Below are 17,119 nucleotides of genomic sequence, written 5' to 3'. Positions count from 1 at the left end.
TTAATTTGTGTGGCAGATGTGAATAGATAGTTATAGTCAATGATTTTACTCTACGACCAGAGTATTCTGTCCGACTTAGGGTTTCAACTACTATGTTGGCTTTATTGGGATGATAACAAATTTTGCATTCGTAGTCATTGAGTAGCTCGACCCACTGTTGTTTTTTCATATTGAGCTCCTTCTGTTCGAATATATGTTGAAGGCTCTTGTGGTCTGTAAAGATAGTGCTTTTTGTACCATACAGGTAGTGTTTCCAGATCTTCAGAACAAATACCACTGCTCCTAACTCAAGATCATGTGTGATGTAGTTTACTTCGTGTGTCTTTATTTGTCTTGACGTATAGGCGATGACCTTACCCCATTGCATAAGAACACAGCCGAGTCCTTGGTTGGATGCATCGCAATAAACCACGAAGTCTTTTATCCCTTCTGGGAGGGATAGTATCGGAGCACTACATAAGGCTCATTTCAACGTTTGGAACGCCTTCTCTTGTTTCTCTTCCTATTCAAAGGCCACCCATTTTCTGGGTCTATGTAGTAAGCGGTTTCGTGATCCTATAAGAGTTCTGAATGAACCTACGATAGTAGCCAGCGAGTCCTAGACGTTGACGAATTTCTGTAGGTGTCTTCAGTGCTAACCAATTCTCAATGGCCTTTATTTTGGAAGGGTCCACATGAATTCCCTCTTCACTAACAACGTGACCCAAGAATTCGACTCTTCGAATCCAAAAATCGCATTTAGAGAAATTCGCATAGAGCTTCTCTGATCATAATGTTTCCAAGATCTTATGTAGATGCTTACTATGCTCTTCCTTACTACGAGAGTAGATAAGTATGTCATCAATGAATGCAATGACGAACGAATCCAAATAAGGACGACATTACTTATTCATTAAGTCCATGAATACGGTGGGTGCATTAGTCAATCCGAATGACATCACTACAAACTCGTAGTGTCCATAACGAGTTCGAAAGGTTGTCTTGGGAACATCTTCCTCTAGCACTCATAATTGGTGAAACCCGGATCTCAGATCTATCTTTGAAAAGTAACTTGCCCCTTGCAATTGGTCGAACAAATCGTCTATGCGAGGGAGAGGGTAACGATTCTTGACGGTTAGTTTGTTCAGTTCTCTATAGTCGATGCACATACGGAACAATCCATCTTTCTTCTTCACGAACTAGATCGGGGCTCCTCAGGGTGAGAAGCTTGGTCTAATAAATCCTTTGCTGAGCAGTTCGTTAAGTTGATTGGATATCTCATGCATCTCAGCTAGTGCTAGAAGATAGGGCGATTTGGCTACTGAGGTAGCCCCTGGAACTAAGTCGATTCTGAACTCTACTTGACATTGTGGAGGTAATCCTGCGAGTTCTTCTGGAAAGATTTCAGGAAAGTTGCTTACTTATGGGATGTTCTTTATGTCTTTCATCTCATGGCTCATATCAACCACATGATCAAGGAATGCGTGACATTCCTTTCGCAAGTACTTCTGCGCTTGAATCCCTGAGATGATGCGAAGGTTCATGACGAGTTTCTTTCCATAGTTAACTAGAGTTTTGCTAGACGGCAGATTTAGGCGGACGGCCTTCTCGTAACACATGATGTCAGCACGATGAAGACTCAACCAATCCATGTTGATAATGACATCGAAACTTTTAATTAAGACCGGCATGAGGTCAATTAGAAATGAATGGCTATCTAGAGTTAGAGTACATCCTATGTATATACTGGTAGTGTGCTCTGTCTTTCCGTTAGTGATTTCTACAGTGAACAATTCTTTAAGTGCATGTAATTGTTGTTTAAGTAAGTGAGAAAGTTTCTGGTTGACGAAACTCCTCTCCGCTCCACTATCAAACAGTATGCATGCATATGAGTTATCGAGGAGAAACGTACCAGTTTCCATTGTGGGGTCGGCTACCGCTTCCTCGTGGCCTATAGCCAAAACTCTTCCCACTCTGCCTGTGTTTAATGCCTTCGGGCAGTTCCTCTTGTAGTGACCCACCTTGCCACATCCGTAGCAAGCCTGACCCACACCAATGTCGGGGAATTGGGTGATTGGCCATGCCGGAGCCTTGAAGAAACACGCAGTGTGTTCTTTCCTATTGCAGTTAGCACATTGCATTTCCCGGTAGGGTCCATTGTGATTGAAGCTACACTTGTTACACTTGTGCAAGCTCCCAGCATACTACTTCATCGGCACAGTAGCAGTAGGTGCTATCGCAGCATGAACAGCCACGACCTTCTGCTTCTTGGTAGAGTTCTGCGCCACGTTCTTTTTCTTCATATCCCAGAACTTCCGCTTGTTGTTAGCAACCTTGGATGGTTCTAGGATGGACAGGCTTGCTGTTGTAGTTGGGGTGCGGATTCCATGATCGATGAGTCGTTGTGCCAATCACTTGGGACTGTCGAAGGTAGTGGGGTTTGAAGCTAATAAATTTCCTTGAAATGGAGGCACCAGCCCATAAATATACCTCTCGACTTTCTTTCCCTCAGTAAGGACCATTCCCAAACATAGTGCCACTAGATCGCTGAACCTGGCAGTGTAGGCCACTATGTCGGAGCCCTTCATGGTTAGGCTCCAGAGTTCCTGTTCAAGTTTCTAAACTTCTCCCCTCGGGCAGTACTCTTCTATCATGAGCTCCTTCAGAGCTTCCCAGCCCATAGCATTAGCCACTATTAGAGTTACTGACTTGACATGGCAATTCCACCACGTCAGGGCTCTGTCCGCGAAGGTGCAAGCAGCAAATTTAACTTTGCTTCCATCCGGACAGGAACAGATCTCAAAGATCGATTCTTTTCTCGAACCATTGTGAGAGGGTAATGATTCTGCCAGTCCCATTGAAGGACCTGGGCTTGCAGTTGGTGAAGTCCTTATACGAGCACTCTCTAGAGCGCATTGTAACATCACCATGAGTGGAATGATCTGTTGTTCCACTCCCGCTAGTACCACTAGCACTGAATTGGGCTAAGGCTGCGGAAACAGGCACAACCACTACAGCTTGGATTGTTGTCGGATTGTATTTTTGAGGAGTTGGAGGTGGTTGGGAGTTATCGGAGGATTGCGTCTCGATGATCGACGTGGAGGCATCTTTCAACTATAAGTTTACAAAGATGAAGATGATAATAAGAATCAATTGTGAGTATAATGAGAGTGGTCCATGGGCTAACTCTCCATAGCCCAACAAAACAGATGATATTATCATTGAAATAGAGATCTAACAGTAGAATGATGAAAGCATTTGGATAAATTTTTCCAAGAGATTTGATGTCTGGCAATAATATTGGCATTAATGATGTAATAAGTTCGGGAAAAATGACCTAGAAGTAGGTCTTACATCAAACCAGAATAGGAAAATTTTGACAGCATGGAGACCTAGCAACAGTACTAGAAAGATAGGAATATTTACAGGGAAAAGTGCTACATAGAGCATAGATAAGAAGGCTATTACTTAAACCAAAAGAAAAGTCGAGTAGAGCATCTTCTACCGGTGACGGGTACCTCTCGAGTGAGCACTCAAACTTGCCAGCTGACTCTCCACGTCGAGAAGGTGTCGTTCATATACCCTTTGGCATGCTCCGAGCTTTATGACTTCAGCTCGAGTTGCAGCTAGTTCTTGCTGCATAGCCTCATTTTCTCTCATAGACCTCTCACGAGCATCTTCAAGACGATGAATGTGGATAGTATTAACTCCCGCATTGGCATCAACCTCCATGATTCGTTTGATGGCTATCCTACCCTGCTCTTCATTACGAGCAACCCTGCGGACCAGAATAGGTAGGACTCTGTATGCTGAGCCTCCTTCACTCAAGTTGTAGAAGCTTCTGTATTCGTTGTATGGTATTGGTTGACCCTTTTCTTGACTCCATCAACCCAATTTTTCCACCCACAGAGGCATCAGGCCTTGAAAGGTTGGACGCGGGTTAGGATTCGGGATTAGAGCTACCAGGGGCAGATCATTGACGTCTGGCTCGGAGTCAGAATCATTTGGAAAGTTTTCTATGAATTCGTCAACCAAAGGGATCAGATGATTCTCTTCTAGCTCTGCATCGAGCTATCCACCATTACCTTGGTTGGGAAAGTACGGGTCGTCAGGGAGATTGAATCCAGCCATATTATCTATGCGAGAATAGGGGTAAAAGAAATAATTAATAGACGTACTACTTAAGATAATTATAGGATGATCCTTACCAGTTACTTCAATACTTGCGTAGTACATACCAGTCATATGTAATCAAAACAGGAAAGACCTTCGAATAAGTGACCCTAACTCCAAATCCACAACCAAACAAGGAATAAGAAATAAAGCAAAGATCACATATTCTAAGCCTATGACACCTTAGTCACATATAACCTTAGTGTATCCACTTAGCAACTATTTACCTACTAGTAAAGACCTTTAGTTCTCAAATAAGTATTTATAGTAACACAAAATACTCCTGTAGTATTTTAAGTTTATGTTATGTTCAAAAGTTTTCATTGTAGTAGTGTTGGTAAGTTTTTAGACTTGCTGCAACACCACAACCATTCCTAGGCACATGTTAATCACTTCTCGGAAAGATATAGTTGATCAGACTATATCACTCCCAGATCTGATTATATGTCCCCAAGCCTACTTGTGTTGTCCAACAACCGCAAAACTTTTGTTCTATCCTAGTGACACTGATTTTAGTATGAATACAAGTATGTATACTTCGGTTAAATATTTTATTATTTAAAACTATAAACTCTTGCTCAGAGTATTTAATCCCGGTGTGTTTGATATTGCCATATTTATACCTATTTTTTAGGCAATATTTAAGTACATTTTTATTCATAAATTGATAATATGTTTAGAATAATGATACTTATGACTTTAAATTGTTATTTTCAGTCAATATAAAGGATTTTCGAAGAGAGGCTTGAAAGGCAAGAAAAGAAGAAAATCACGATAAACACTGAATTCACGACGTGGCGATCAAGCCCACGACGTGGCATGAGATTTCCAGAAGACAGACATCGCGACATGGAGGATTTCCTTGGAGGATACGGATAGCTTGAAGCCCACGATGTGGCACAGCTGGCCACGACGTGGCGCGGGTTTTTGGATACTATTTAAGTGCTCCTGATTATTACGAAGGGGAACTTTTTGGGCAGAAACAAAGGAGTTCCATGAGGCGATTCAGAGCAGAAGAAAAGTTCTTGAAGAGGCTTTCAACACCAAAAAGAATAGAGGTTAATATTTTAGTTAATTAAGAACATGTATTTCATTATTTTTAGCTGTGTAGGTTTAGTTGCTATGATGAGCAGCTGAATCTAGCTACTCTTGTTTAGATAGATGAAGCTTTAAACTTATGAATAGTTAAATGTTTACGGATTACTTCTAGTTGGTAAAAATTGCTTGTGTTTGATTTGTATAACCTAGCATGCTATTGTTTGTTTTTCTAATTGCTTGATTGCATGTTCTGTGTAGCTTAGTGACCATTAAACTGCATGAACTTGTTTACCTAATGATTTAGTGAACATTGAATTGTTAGATTTAGGATTGACCAATCTTAGTTAGTAATTAGAATAAATAGAGCTTAGTTGTGTTAGAGAGCGTGTATTGTGACTATAATTGCGTTTATATTACAAATCTTACATAGCATATTTACATTCATAATTAGTTCTATGTTCAATTATGTGTGAACATACATTGTTTGACATGAATTAGTTAATTATGGGTAAGTTAGAACTAAATTACTAATATAACTAAAAAACCAACTTAATAATCTGTAATCATTAGCTAGTCATAAGGGAGAAGTGGATTCAAACTAAACAAGAGTGTGTTTTTATTTATTGACTTTGATTTAAGTTCATCTGATCTTGTAAAACCAGATAAAACCCCTTTTAAACTTGTTAATAAACTAGGTTAATTTAATAGTAAATATATTAAATTAGAACACCGTTCCCTGTGATCGACACCCGACTTACCTAAGCTATACTGTAATCTGACTAGGTACACCGCCTATAAGTGCATAGTTAGTCTAAGTTTGTTAGGTTATAAATATTAAAATTAGTGGGTACTTTTGTGCACATCAAGTTTTTGGCGCCGTTGCCGGGGAACGGCTTAGTTTTTTAGCTTATTTATTTGCATTAAATTAATCGATCCTTCTTGTGGAATAAAAACCACAAAAAGTTAATTTTTCAGCAAAATAAAAAAAATAAAAAAATCTGTTAATCACAGAGTCCACGACGTGGCCATATACTGCCCACGACGTGGAACGTTAAAAGAAAAAAAAATCTTATTTTTAATTTGTAGTTAGTTTTTCTTATTTTAGTTCAATTTTATGTTTTTAGTTTAGCAAGTTGCAGGACTTCATGACCAGAAGCTCAAACACACACTTGGTGCCACCATTTGAAGATCCCGAGTTTGCACTTCACAAGAAGAAGACGCCCTTACAAGAATTGAAGTCAGCCTTTTCTAGGAAGTCGGGAAAGAAGAAAGGAGAGTCAAGTTCATCTGCGAGGCACAAGAGCAATCTTGAGCATTTGGATCATACGCCCATCCAAATCGAGTCTGAACGTGGTACCGAGCAGGAATTTGAAGAACACACGAGCGAACCCGAGAACGAGCCAAGGAACGAGATGGAAGCAATTGAAGAGATGTCCATGGGAGCTTACAAGAAGCGGATCCGAGAAGATGTGGGTCCCGGTTTAGTCCAACCCGCAATACCTTCCACTGCCAAATTCGAGTTGAAGGGACACATATTGACTGCACAGAAGCATATCCCATTTTTTGGGAAAGATCATGAGGATGCTTTTAAGCATCTAGATGAAGTCAATTACATTGCGGATTACTTCAACATCTCAAATGTCAACAGAAACACAGTCTTGCTTAGGATGCTTCCCGTCACTTTCAAAGGAGCTGCTAAGGAGTGGTTAAAATCACTTCCACCAGGTACAATCACCACTTGGACTCAAATGCGTGAGCAATTCCTGGACCAGTTTTGCCCACCATCCAAGATAGCCAAACTCAAGAAGGCAATAGCCAACTTTGAGCAACAGACGGGGGAGTCATTATACGAAGCATGGGGCGGCACAAGGGCTTGCTCAGAAATTGCCCTCAGCATGATCTAAATGTGCAACAAGAGATCTCAATTTTCTATGATGGGGTCAACGTTATGATGAGACAACTCCTTGACTCTTAAGGACCATTAACAAAGAAAAATCCAAGGGAGGTCAAGGAGTTGATTGAAGAATTCGCGAAGCACTCTCACGAATACCACAACCCTAGGCAAGATGGAATCAAAGGCAGTGGAGGGCCCACACTGAAGAAATAGCAGCTGTAATAGCCATGCTAAATAATATGGATCAAAGGATAACACAAATGGACCAGTTAAAACATGCCATATGAGTGGGTTGCGAGAGATGTAGTGGTCCACACTTGACCAAGGACTGCAATGTAGATGATTTTAGGAACAGGAAAGCTCAAGTGTGCTACTCTAGTAGGGATAAATATGATGAGGACTGGAGGAAACCGAAGAAGGAGTGGCTGCCATACGAAGAGTATAAGAAGCAAAAAGAAGAGAAGTATAGGCAGACAGGTCGAGGCTTTTATCAAAAGGAGCAGCCACCAGCCGAGAAGAAACCTGACCTAGAGACCATTTTGATGAAGTTTATGGAAGCTTCGGAAAAGAGACACGATGCCACTGATTCTGCCATTATGGAACAACAAACATTGATAAAGAATCAGCAAGCCTCCATCCATAACCTTGAAGTACAATTTGGTCAACTAGCCACTCTAGTTCAGGAACAATTATCCCCGAAGAATCCCGAAGTAAAGACCCAATCTCACGTAATGTCCATCGATATTGAAGCAGAAGCTATCTCTGAATTCCTGGAGGCATTGGAAGAAGAACCACAGCAGCCCGATCCAAAACCAAAGAAGTTAAAGTTCGAAAGTGAAGAAGTTGTTGAACCAGCTTCGCCACGACGTGGCACTCCAATAGCCACGACGTGGTGCATGTCTGATCAAAAATCCTGTGAGCCCGTTCCAGCTTATCAGCCACCTTTGCCATTTCCCACCCGAGCCGCACTTAATCCAGTGGAGAAGGAGCATTTAGAGTTTGTAAAGCATGTAAAGGGGATCCCAATTAATACTCCCTTTGTCGAGTCCTTATCCAAAGCTCCCGAGAACCAGAAATTACTGCAAGATTTGATAGACACACGAAGGCAATTAAAGAAGCAGTCTACAGTGATTCTAAGTGAACAAACTTCAAAAGTTGCGTTAGGAGAAACACCAGAAAAGATGGGGGATCCTTGACGCCTCACTCTTCCATGTGAGTTCGGAAATAAAATGAAGGTTAATGCTTTAGCCGATTTTGGGGCTAGCATTAATTTGATGTCTTTTTCATTTTATCAAAAATTGGAGATTCAGAAGATGAAGGCTACAAAAATGAAGATTCACATGGCGAATCATTCGGTGACACAACCCCGAGGCATAGTGGAGGATATTTTGGTAAAAATTGGAAAATTTGTTTTTCCAATAGACTTTGTAGTCTTGGACATGAAAGAAGACCCAGATGCTCCATTAATCCTTGGGCGTCCATTGCTTAACACTGCTGGAGCTCTTGTTGATATCTGCGAGTCTAAGCTCACTTTGAGGGTTGGAGATGAACAAGAAGTTTTTGGGATAAAAGATGACTTTCAAGAAGATAAAGAAGAGGTGTTCCCAATTAATGGAGAGAATGAACTAGAAGAACTGGAAAAGCTTATGGAAGAAGAGATAAAGGGAGTTCATCAAGTCAAAAGAGCAAAACCGAGGGCATCTGTTCCATATTTGATTGAAGTCATAGCTTACAAGAGTCCGCCTTCTTGGGAGAGCAAAGAGGATGAGGAAATGACAAGTGATGAAGAAGAGGTCACTTCAAGAGTAACAAAGCCGGTGGTGAAAGAAGTGGAGGATGTTATGGAGTGCAAGGAACAAACTAAGGGCACAAAACGCAAGCTTGAAGAATAGGGAAAAACTAAAAAGGAGAATTCAAAGAAGGCATATAATAGGCGGGTTCAAGCTTACAAGCGGCGGTTCAAGGAACAAAAGATCTCACTGGTGGATTCTTCAGAAGATTCAACGTAGAAGGCACGGAGTCCGGCTCAAGACTCCAAAAAAAAGAAGCGCCTCTCGTGAGGCAACCCGAGTTTGGTTTGCATTTTCTTTTCTTTTAATTTTTTTTAATTAGGAAAGACATCAACTCATCGTCTAATAACTGATAATTAGTAGAGAATTGGCTGTAGGGGACTTTAATTAATAAATGAAATGCAAATTAATTAGTTAACATGTGAGATTTTATTAAAATTTTGCAACTGGGCAGTTGCCACGACGTGGGCATAGCCAGCCACGTCGTGGGCCAAAATGAAAACACGGGACTAGAAAACATATTTAAGGTCCACGACGTGGGCATAGCCAGCCACATGGTGGCCTTTAAAAAATCAGGGGGGGACCATTTCCTTAAAACCCTTTGACCAATAATCCTCATCCCCACTTGAAACTGCCGCACAAACGGGAACAACAAGCCCCACAGCCAATTTCTTAAGCTACTTTCAATTTCCTTGCAAGATCTTGTCAATTAATCTACTTGGTATGTGTTCTACTCATTATTTGTAGTTAGTTCTTCTAATTTTAAATTTTCATGGTTAGGGTTTATGTGATTCACGAAATTGGGTGGAACTAGTTGTTGATTCTAGGTTGCATGTCCCTTAAATGTCCATAGGAACAAACCCCAAGCATTAATTTTGGTAGAAATGGCATACAAAAGGACCGATCCCAGAACTGTGACCGACTGCAGCCCACGACGTGGCATAGCCTGGCCACGTCGTGACTTCTGGTAGACAGATTAGATTGTTTTAATGTTTTGGATGTTTGTTGTTTTGGTTTGATTTTGTATGCATAAATGGGACCACGACGAGCTATTCAATAGGAGGAAAACCCGATAGATGTAGCAAGTATACATCCCTTATACCAGTTTCCTAAAAACATTCCTCGACCGTTGTTAACTACTTACGAGAATCGAGTTGGATGGCTCTACAATAGGGAGTTTGCAATAGCGCTAATTATCGATTGGGGATGGCTTGGTGGAGTAGGAATGGTAGCTAAGTTGGAACGTTATTGGTCGAAGACATATGTCGGAGATCAATTTTCTTTCACTTTTCACGGGTGGAGGAATTTATTTGCCATTCAAGAACCCGTATACCGGGAATTATCGGTGCAGTTTTTCTCTACCGTATGCTTCGAGGAATGCACCCTTGATTTCACCTACAACCGGGCACTTGTGTTTTGTTTGGGTGGTGTTTATAGAGAGTGTAGTCTTCGGGAATTTACTTGGCGTATGGGCCTCTATACCGAAGTGGAGACGCAATCTCCGTTTTTCATACCGTTCTTGCTTGGATGCGTTTGGGATTTTGCTCCCGGTGTTATGGATGTGCAGTTCTGGCGCGGCATTTCTAGCCATGAGTACAACACTCGTGACTCGAGTGAGTCACAAATTCGGAATCCTGTTTTCCGATTTTTACACCGCCTTATCACTTTTTCAATCAATCACAAGCATCATGGTGATAAAGTCCCAATTCAGAATCTATTTTATTTATGGACTCTTATTACTCCGGGAGTTTGCTGTGATTTACCTTATATGTTGGTGAGGTTCATGGTGAAGAAAGCGGCCAATTCTAGGCCCGGGAGCCCGATTACAGGGGGGCATTTGGTTACTCGCTTTGCTAGGTCATATCATATTTTGACCCATGACTTTGTGAGGAATCTTACTCGATTCCCGGTCACAGATTTGACCATTCAAGTCTTGGGAGTTATGCGAGCGGTGGTGAATATCGGGGGTCGTTTTGTGATACCGCCGATAGATGACGAGGAAGAGGAGGTGCAACAACGACAGCAGCCACCAGCCAGACCGCGGCATCAGAATATGCGAGCTAGAGGTGAAGTCGAGAGAGAGCGTGCTGCTTCACAGTATGTGCAGGGAGTGCGCACCGACCCTTTTCAGAGTCAGGTGGGAACGTATTTGGATAATCTACAGGGGCATTCCATTTACCATAGCCAACTTACTGAGAGTATTTATTCGCATTTGGGTGTGACCCGACCACCTTCTATGCCACCACAATATCCTTATTTTCCGACATGGGAGGAGCTATGGCGTCCGCAGAATGATGGGGCAGGGTCGAGTGGAGCGCAAGATCAAGATGATGATTGATTTTATTTTCTTTTTATTTTGTTTTTGGCTAGTTTTTCGTTTTTTATGTTTGAACTTGGTGCGTAATATACAACATTATTTTACTATGATGTTACTCTTTCTTTTGGGTTACCCATTTTTCAGATTAGCATTGGAATTCTAAGGAGCATATAAGGTTAACTTTCGAGTCGTGTCAAGGAAGCTTAAAGTCGTGAGTCGGAACCCACAATTCTAGATAAGTGTGGGGTATATTAGTAGGAGAGAGGTTACAGTGGGGAAGTATATTTACATAGAAGCGTCTTAAACCATTTAGACATTGGTCAAGCTGCTAGGATGCATCAAAGAAGCAAGACAATTTTTTTTTTCGGATGTCCAGTTTCCACTACGTGGGCTCCTTGCGCCACGTCGTGGCACTCATGTAATTTGAAGACATTAAGAAGTTTGGTGTTCGCGCTTTCATCCCATATCACGACGTGGTCAGTCACCTGCCACGACGTGTCACAGTTTATCATTGCCCATATTTTTACTTCCAAACACCCACTTTGAAGAATTGAAGTTTCGAGTCATGTTCGGGTTTATTTACATATTCACCCAGTTCTACACCAAGTTTCTATTTTTGGAAGTCCATATTAAAGATGCACGTTTTCCACACTTTTGGAGATGTCCACGCCACTATCCCAGGGGAGTCTATTCCTTTTTCTCCCTTTTCTTTAATTTTGATTTATTTTTATGCATACAATGAGGGCATCGTAGGAAATAAGTGTGGAGTAGGGGTAGAAAAAGTAAATTGCTAGATAATCATAGAAATTGAAATTTTTAATAATTGGAATCTAGTAATAATAATTTGACTTAATTGCTAGTGTTATGTGGGATGATCCGATGAAAGTTCAAATGTTTAGTTGAGCCAATACACGTTATAGTGCATTTGTGGCCTCCCTTATTTTAGTGAAATAATGGAACAAAAACATAACCTCGCTCAGTTTGAAGGATGCAATATGTTTAGCAGCCTAAACCTGAAATGTATCCAGGAAAATTATTATCATGAACCAATAAAGGTTGAGGTTGAGCGCCTCTGCTTAAGCATGTAGGTTTTGAGTGAAAAAAGTAAGGTACATGTAATAAAGAGAGAGAGAGAGAGAGAGAGAGAGAGAGAGAGAGAGAGAGAGAATTACGAAAAAAGTTTGAAGAATTTTTGGAGCATCAAAGTTAAAGTGTGAAGATCAAAAGATCAAAATTCCAAGAAATTCAAAAGTTGAAGATACCAGAAATCAAATCAAATAAGGTGGTGAATTCAAAGAAATCAAAAATCAAATGTCCAGAAAGTGAAGAATTCAAAAGAGCTCCATAGTGGTATCAATGATTGTAATTCTAGATTATGTATGCTTAGGTTGCTCAACTAAAAATACCTTAAGGATAAGGAGGTTTTATGCGGATGGTTTCGGAGGGTTGCATAAAATGAACATTGTTCGGAAAAATGGGCGAGTGTTTATGAAGATTGTGAGTATTTAAAGTATGGGGGGTACTATAGGAAAATTTTAGACACAAATACATGCGTTGAGGTCTTGGCATAATGGCTGAACTAGAGTCGGATTGTTCTGTGTGGTGTTAGTAATTAAGAATTAAGTTTAAATTTGCTTGAGGGCAAGCAAAGCCTAAGTGTGGGGTATTTTGATATTGCCATATTTATACCTATTTTTTAGGCAATATTTAAGTACATTTTTATTAATAAATTGATAATATGTTTAGAATAATGATACTTATGACTTTAAATTGTTATTTTCAGTCAATATAAAGGATTTTCGAAGAGAGGGACCAAAAGTGACAATATGTGGAACATGGGAGGCTTGAAAGGCAAGAAAAGAAGAAAATCACGATAAACATTGAATTCACGATGTGGCAATGAAGCCCATGACGTGGCATGGGATTTCCAGAAGATAGACATCGCGACATGGAGGATTTCCTTGGAGGATACGGATAGCTTGAAGCCCACGACATGGCACAGCTGGCCACGATGTGGCGCGGGTTTTTGGAGACTATTTAAGTGCTCCTGATTATTATGAAGGGGAACTTTTTGGGCAAAAAGAAAGGAGTTCCATGAGGCGATTCAGAGCAGAAGAAAAGTTCTGGAAGAGGCTTTCAACACCAAAAAGAATAGAGGTTAATATTTTAGTTAATTAAGAACAAGTCTTTCATTATTTTTAGCTGTGTAGGTTTAGTTGCTATGATGAGCAGCTGAATCTAGCAACTCTTGTTTAGCTAGATGAAGCTTTAAACTTATGAATAGTTAAATGTTTATGGATTAATTCTAGTTGGTAAAAATTGCTTGTGTTTAATTTGTATAACCTAGCATGCTATTGTTTGTTTCTCTAAATGCTTGATTGCATGCTCTGTGTAGCTTAGTGACCATTAAACTACATGAACTTGTTTACCTAATGATTTAGTGAACATTGAATTGTTAGAGCTAGGATTGACCAATCTTAGGTAGTAATTAGAATAAATAGAGCTTAGCTGTGTTAGAGAGCGTGTATTGTGACTATAATTGCGTTTATATTACAAATCTTACATAGCACATTTACATTCATAACTAGTTCTGTGTTTAATTATGTGTGAACATACATGGTTTGACATGAATTAGTTAATAAGGGAGAAGTGGATTCAAACTAAACAAGAGTGTGTTTTTATTTATTGACTTTGATTTAAGTTCATCTGATCTTGTAAAACCAGATAAAACCCCTTTTAAACTTGTTAATAAACTAGGTTAATTTAATAGTAAATATATTAAATTAGAACACCGTTCCCTGTGATCGACACCCGACTTACCTAAGCTATACTGTAATCTGACTAGGTACACTGCCTATAAGTGCATAGTTAGTCTAAGTTTGTTAGGTTATAAATATTAAAATTAGTGGGTAATATTGTGCACATCAGTTTTTATAGTTTATATATCTTTTATTGGTTAATATACTCAATTCACTATAAACAAATCTCTAATACCAATCCGTCAGACCCCAAAACTAGAACGGCGGAAACGTTCTGGGGCGTAGGACGTCATGTACAGTATCAAAACAGTGCATAATAGAAAACAAGCAACAACATCATCCATTGCATTAATAGTATAATTTAATACAAGTGTGTTCTGTGTATAGTTTGAAAGACACCAAAAATGAATAATCAAAATAAAGACGAGTCTTGTATGAGCTCCATCTTCTCAAAACCTGGTCCAGTGTACCTGCCTACTGGTGACCTGAGAATACAAGTTATTTTGAAAGAGTAGACCAGCATTTAAGCTGGTGAGTTCATAAGTATTTTAGTGTCACTGTTTTGTATGAAAGTGTTTGTAAATGTTTATTGTAAATCTTTGTAAGAGTTTGATGTGATTGTTGTATCTCCTAGAAATCCTATATTTTCTACTTTATTATGAAATGTAGTCTTCTACCAAAACCCGAATGTTATGTATGTTTGTTCTTTTGTAAAAGTGAATGCTTTTCCCAAGTATGACTATCATTACCAAAATATAGTTTACATTACCGTTTATGTGAGAAGATCACAATGGGAATGCAATGGGAACATAAAGATGTATTGTAGTATTGTATATGAGTAACTACCAATGTACTAACTACCTTAAATAGTTTGTGTAATTAAGGTAAAATGTGATGAGGTTGTAACCATACTTGATTGACTAGTAAAACACGATGATCAAAGATGTCGAAAATGGAATGACATTCGTCACCCGTAGACCTGCAGGTCCCACTGTAGCTAGCAGCAAGGTGTAGGATGATGAATCCCCTATAGATCTATACACAAGTTCATGATCTCCCTCCAAGAGACTCTGGTTGCAAAATGTGACACAACAGTAAATTGCCATGCCATGAAGTAGTGACACACATTAATGTTATAGTATTCTAGTGTTTGTATAGTATGTCTTAGTGTATTGTATGTTCTCTCTGTTCTAGTGTATAGTATGTTCTCTTTTTATAGTGTAGTGTATGTTCTCTTAGTTACAATCACATGTGATTGCATCAAACGGGTTTACAGCCACACTACGGTGTGTACGGCCAAGATGTGCACGGCCAATGTGGTGTACGGTCATGGAGTTTATGGTCGCACACTCATTGAAGAACATGCAAAGGAGGTGTTTTACGGCCCTATCTAGTATCCATTATGTGTTCATGATCCTATGTTGGGACATAAGATGAGTTTGAGGCCAAAACATGCACTAAACAAGGGTTTGCGACCATATGAGGTGTGTATGGCCGTACACCCTTGAAGTTCTTGCATTGTATGATGATTTAAGGCTTGGAATTAAGTGTTTCTCTAGCTAACTAGAAGATGGAAGTGATACTCATACTTTTGAAGTTTCCTATGGAGTTCACGGCCCAAGAACTAGTAGGTATTCTTGGTGTTCTTGGTGAAAGTGATGAATACTTGAAGATCTATCCAAAAAGATGAATTTCAGGGATGAAATCAAAAGGTGATACTAGATCAAAAAGGATAACAGTTAATAGATGGAAGGAATGCTTACATTTTTGAAGATCAAGGTGAAATGCTTAATGATAGTTGAGAGGGAATTGACTTTTCTTGACTAGGATGTGTGAGGAATGAAGAGTAATGAAGGAATAACTCATCTATGGGCATGAGTTCACGGTCACATTAAGCGTACGGCCGTACACCCATGTGTATGGACGTACACTCCTCTTGAAGGAGTGTTTGGCTTGAATGCAACTCGATGAACTTAAGATAACTCATCCCTAAACCCAAACCTTGAATGTACTAGGCTTAGAACACTCAAATATACTCTAAACAAAGCTAAAGATATCAGAAATGAGTCTAACTTTGATTGAATTGAATGGTTGTACAAGATAGAAATTTCAGGTTGTCACACTTTTGGGCCCCAATGAGCCATTGGGACTGGACACATTTTGGGGTTAGTGGGCTAGTTTATCTGTTTTGGGTCATGGATGTTATGGTTGGGCTATATTGGGCCATGAGGCTCATTAATGCTTTTTGATATGGACTTTGAGCCCATTAACTTAGGAAGACTTTTTGGGCCATTGTGAAAGGACTTAGGGATTTGGGTTCTCCAGTTAGATGGTGTTTGATCCTAACATTGAATAATGTTATTATTTTTTAGCATGGATGTTTTTACAGACTGTTTGGAGAGCAGCTATCAGATTCTTCAGTCAGAGGTGAGTCTTCTCACCATACCAATGGGTCTAATGCACCGAGGCCGGCCCATTTATTATTATAAAGTATGATAGTTGGTTGTGTGATATGTTGCTAGGATATTTGAATGAAAGACCCCAGGAGGTTCGCGTGGCAGTATATTAAGACCATGAGGAGGTTCCCATGGCATCTAGTATAAGTATTTGGAGGGTTTCCATGGAATCTCAGTATGCTTACTTGTTTAGCTCGTATGATATTTTCATGACTTGTGTAGACCGCGTGGGGATTTCCGTAGCAATTCGCCAAGACCACGTGGGGGTTCCTGTGGCGGCTAGCAAAGACCATGTAGGGGTTTCCTGTGGTGCTTGGTGTAAGGCCTTGGAAGGTTTACACGGCATCCCTAAATGTCTATATGCATGGCTTATGTGATATATGTAGCTCCATGGCTAATATGATATGTGATATGTGGAGTATATGTGTGGTATGCTCTAGGGAACTCACTAAGCATTAGCTTACAGTTGTGGATTTGCTTTAGGTACTTCTGATCCCAAGGGCAAAGGCAATGCGTGATGGCGCGGTGTGCACTCTCTCAGACATTTTTGGGACACTCTGATGTTTTGAAATAAAAGTTGAAATTGATATGCTTTTTAAACAATTATATTTTGATTTTGTGATTTTTGGAAATGTGTTTGGTTAATCAAAAATGAAAATTTTCTTTTGAAAAAATTGGGTCGTTACAAGTTGGTATCAGAGCCTTGGTTTGAG

At 39.9% G+C, this 17,119-nt stretch overlaps 1 non-coding gene across 1 annotated transcript; it reads right to left on the bottom strand.

Moving 5' to 3' along the window:
• Nucleotides 1–6,986: 6,986 nt before the first annotated feature.
• LOC145027984 (small nucleolar RNA R71) lies at nucleotides 6,987–7,092 on the bottom strand. Its single transcript, XR_013675744.1, has one exon. It is a non-coding gene; the product is annotated as a small nucleolar RNA R71 (small nucleolar RNA).
• Nucleotides 7,093–17,119: the final 10,027 nt, after the last annotated feature.

Source organism: Lactuca saligna, chromosome 1 (genome assembly GCF_052625555.1).
Source record: "Lactuca saligna cultivar CGN05327 chromosome 1, ASM5262555v1, whole genome shotgun sequence".
In the NCBI taxonomy this organism is placed as follows: Eukaryota; Viridiplantae; Streptophyta; class Magnoliopsida; order Asterales; family Asteraceae; genus Lactuca; species Lactuca saligna.
The sequence above is the reverse complement of the archived record's forward strand: the minus strand, read 5'-3'. Positions and strand labels throughout refer to the sequence as shown.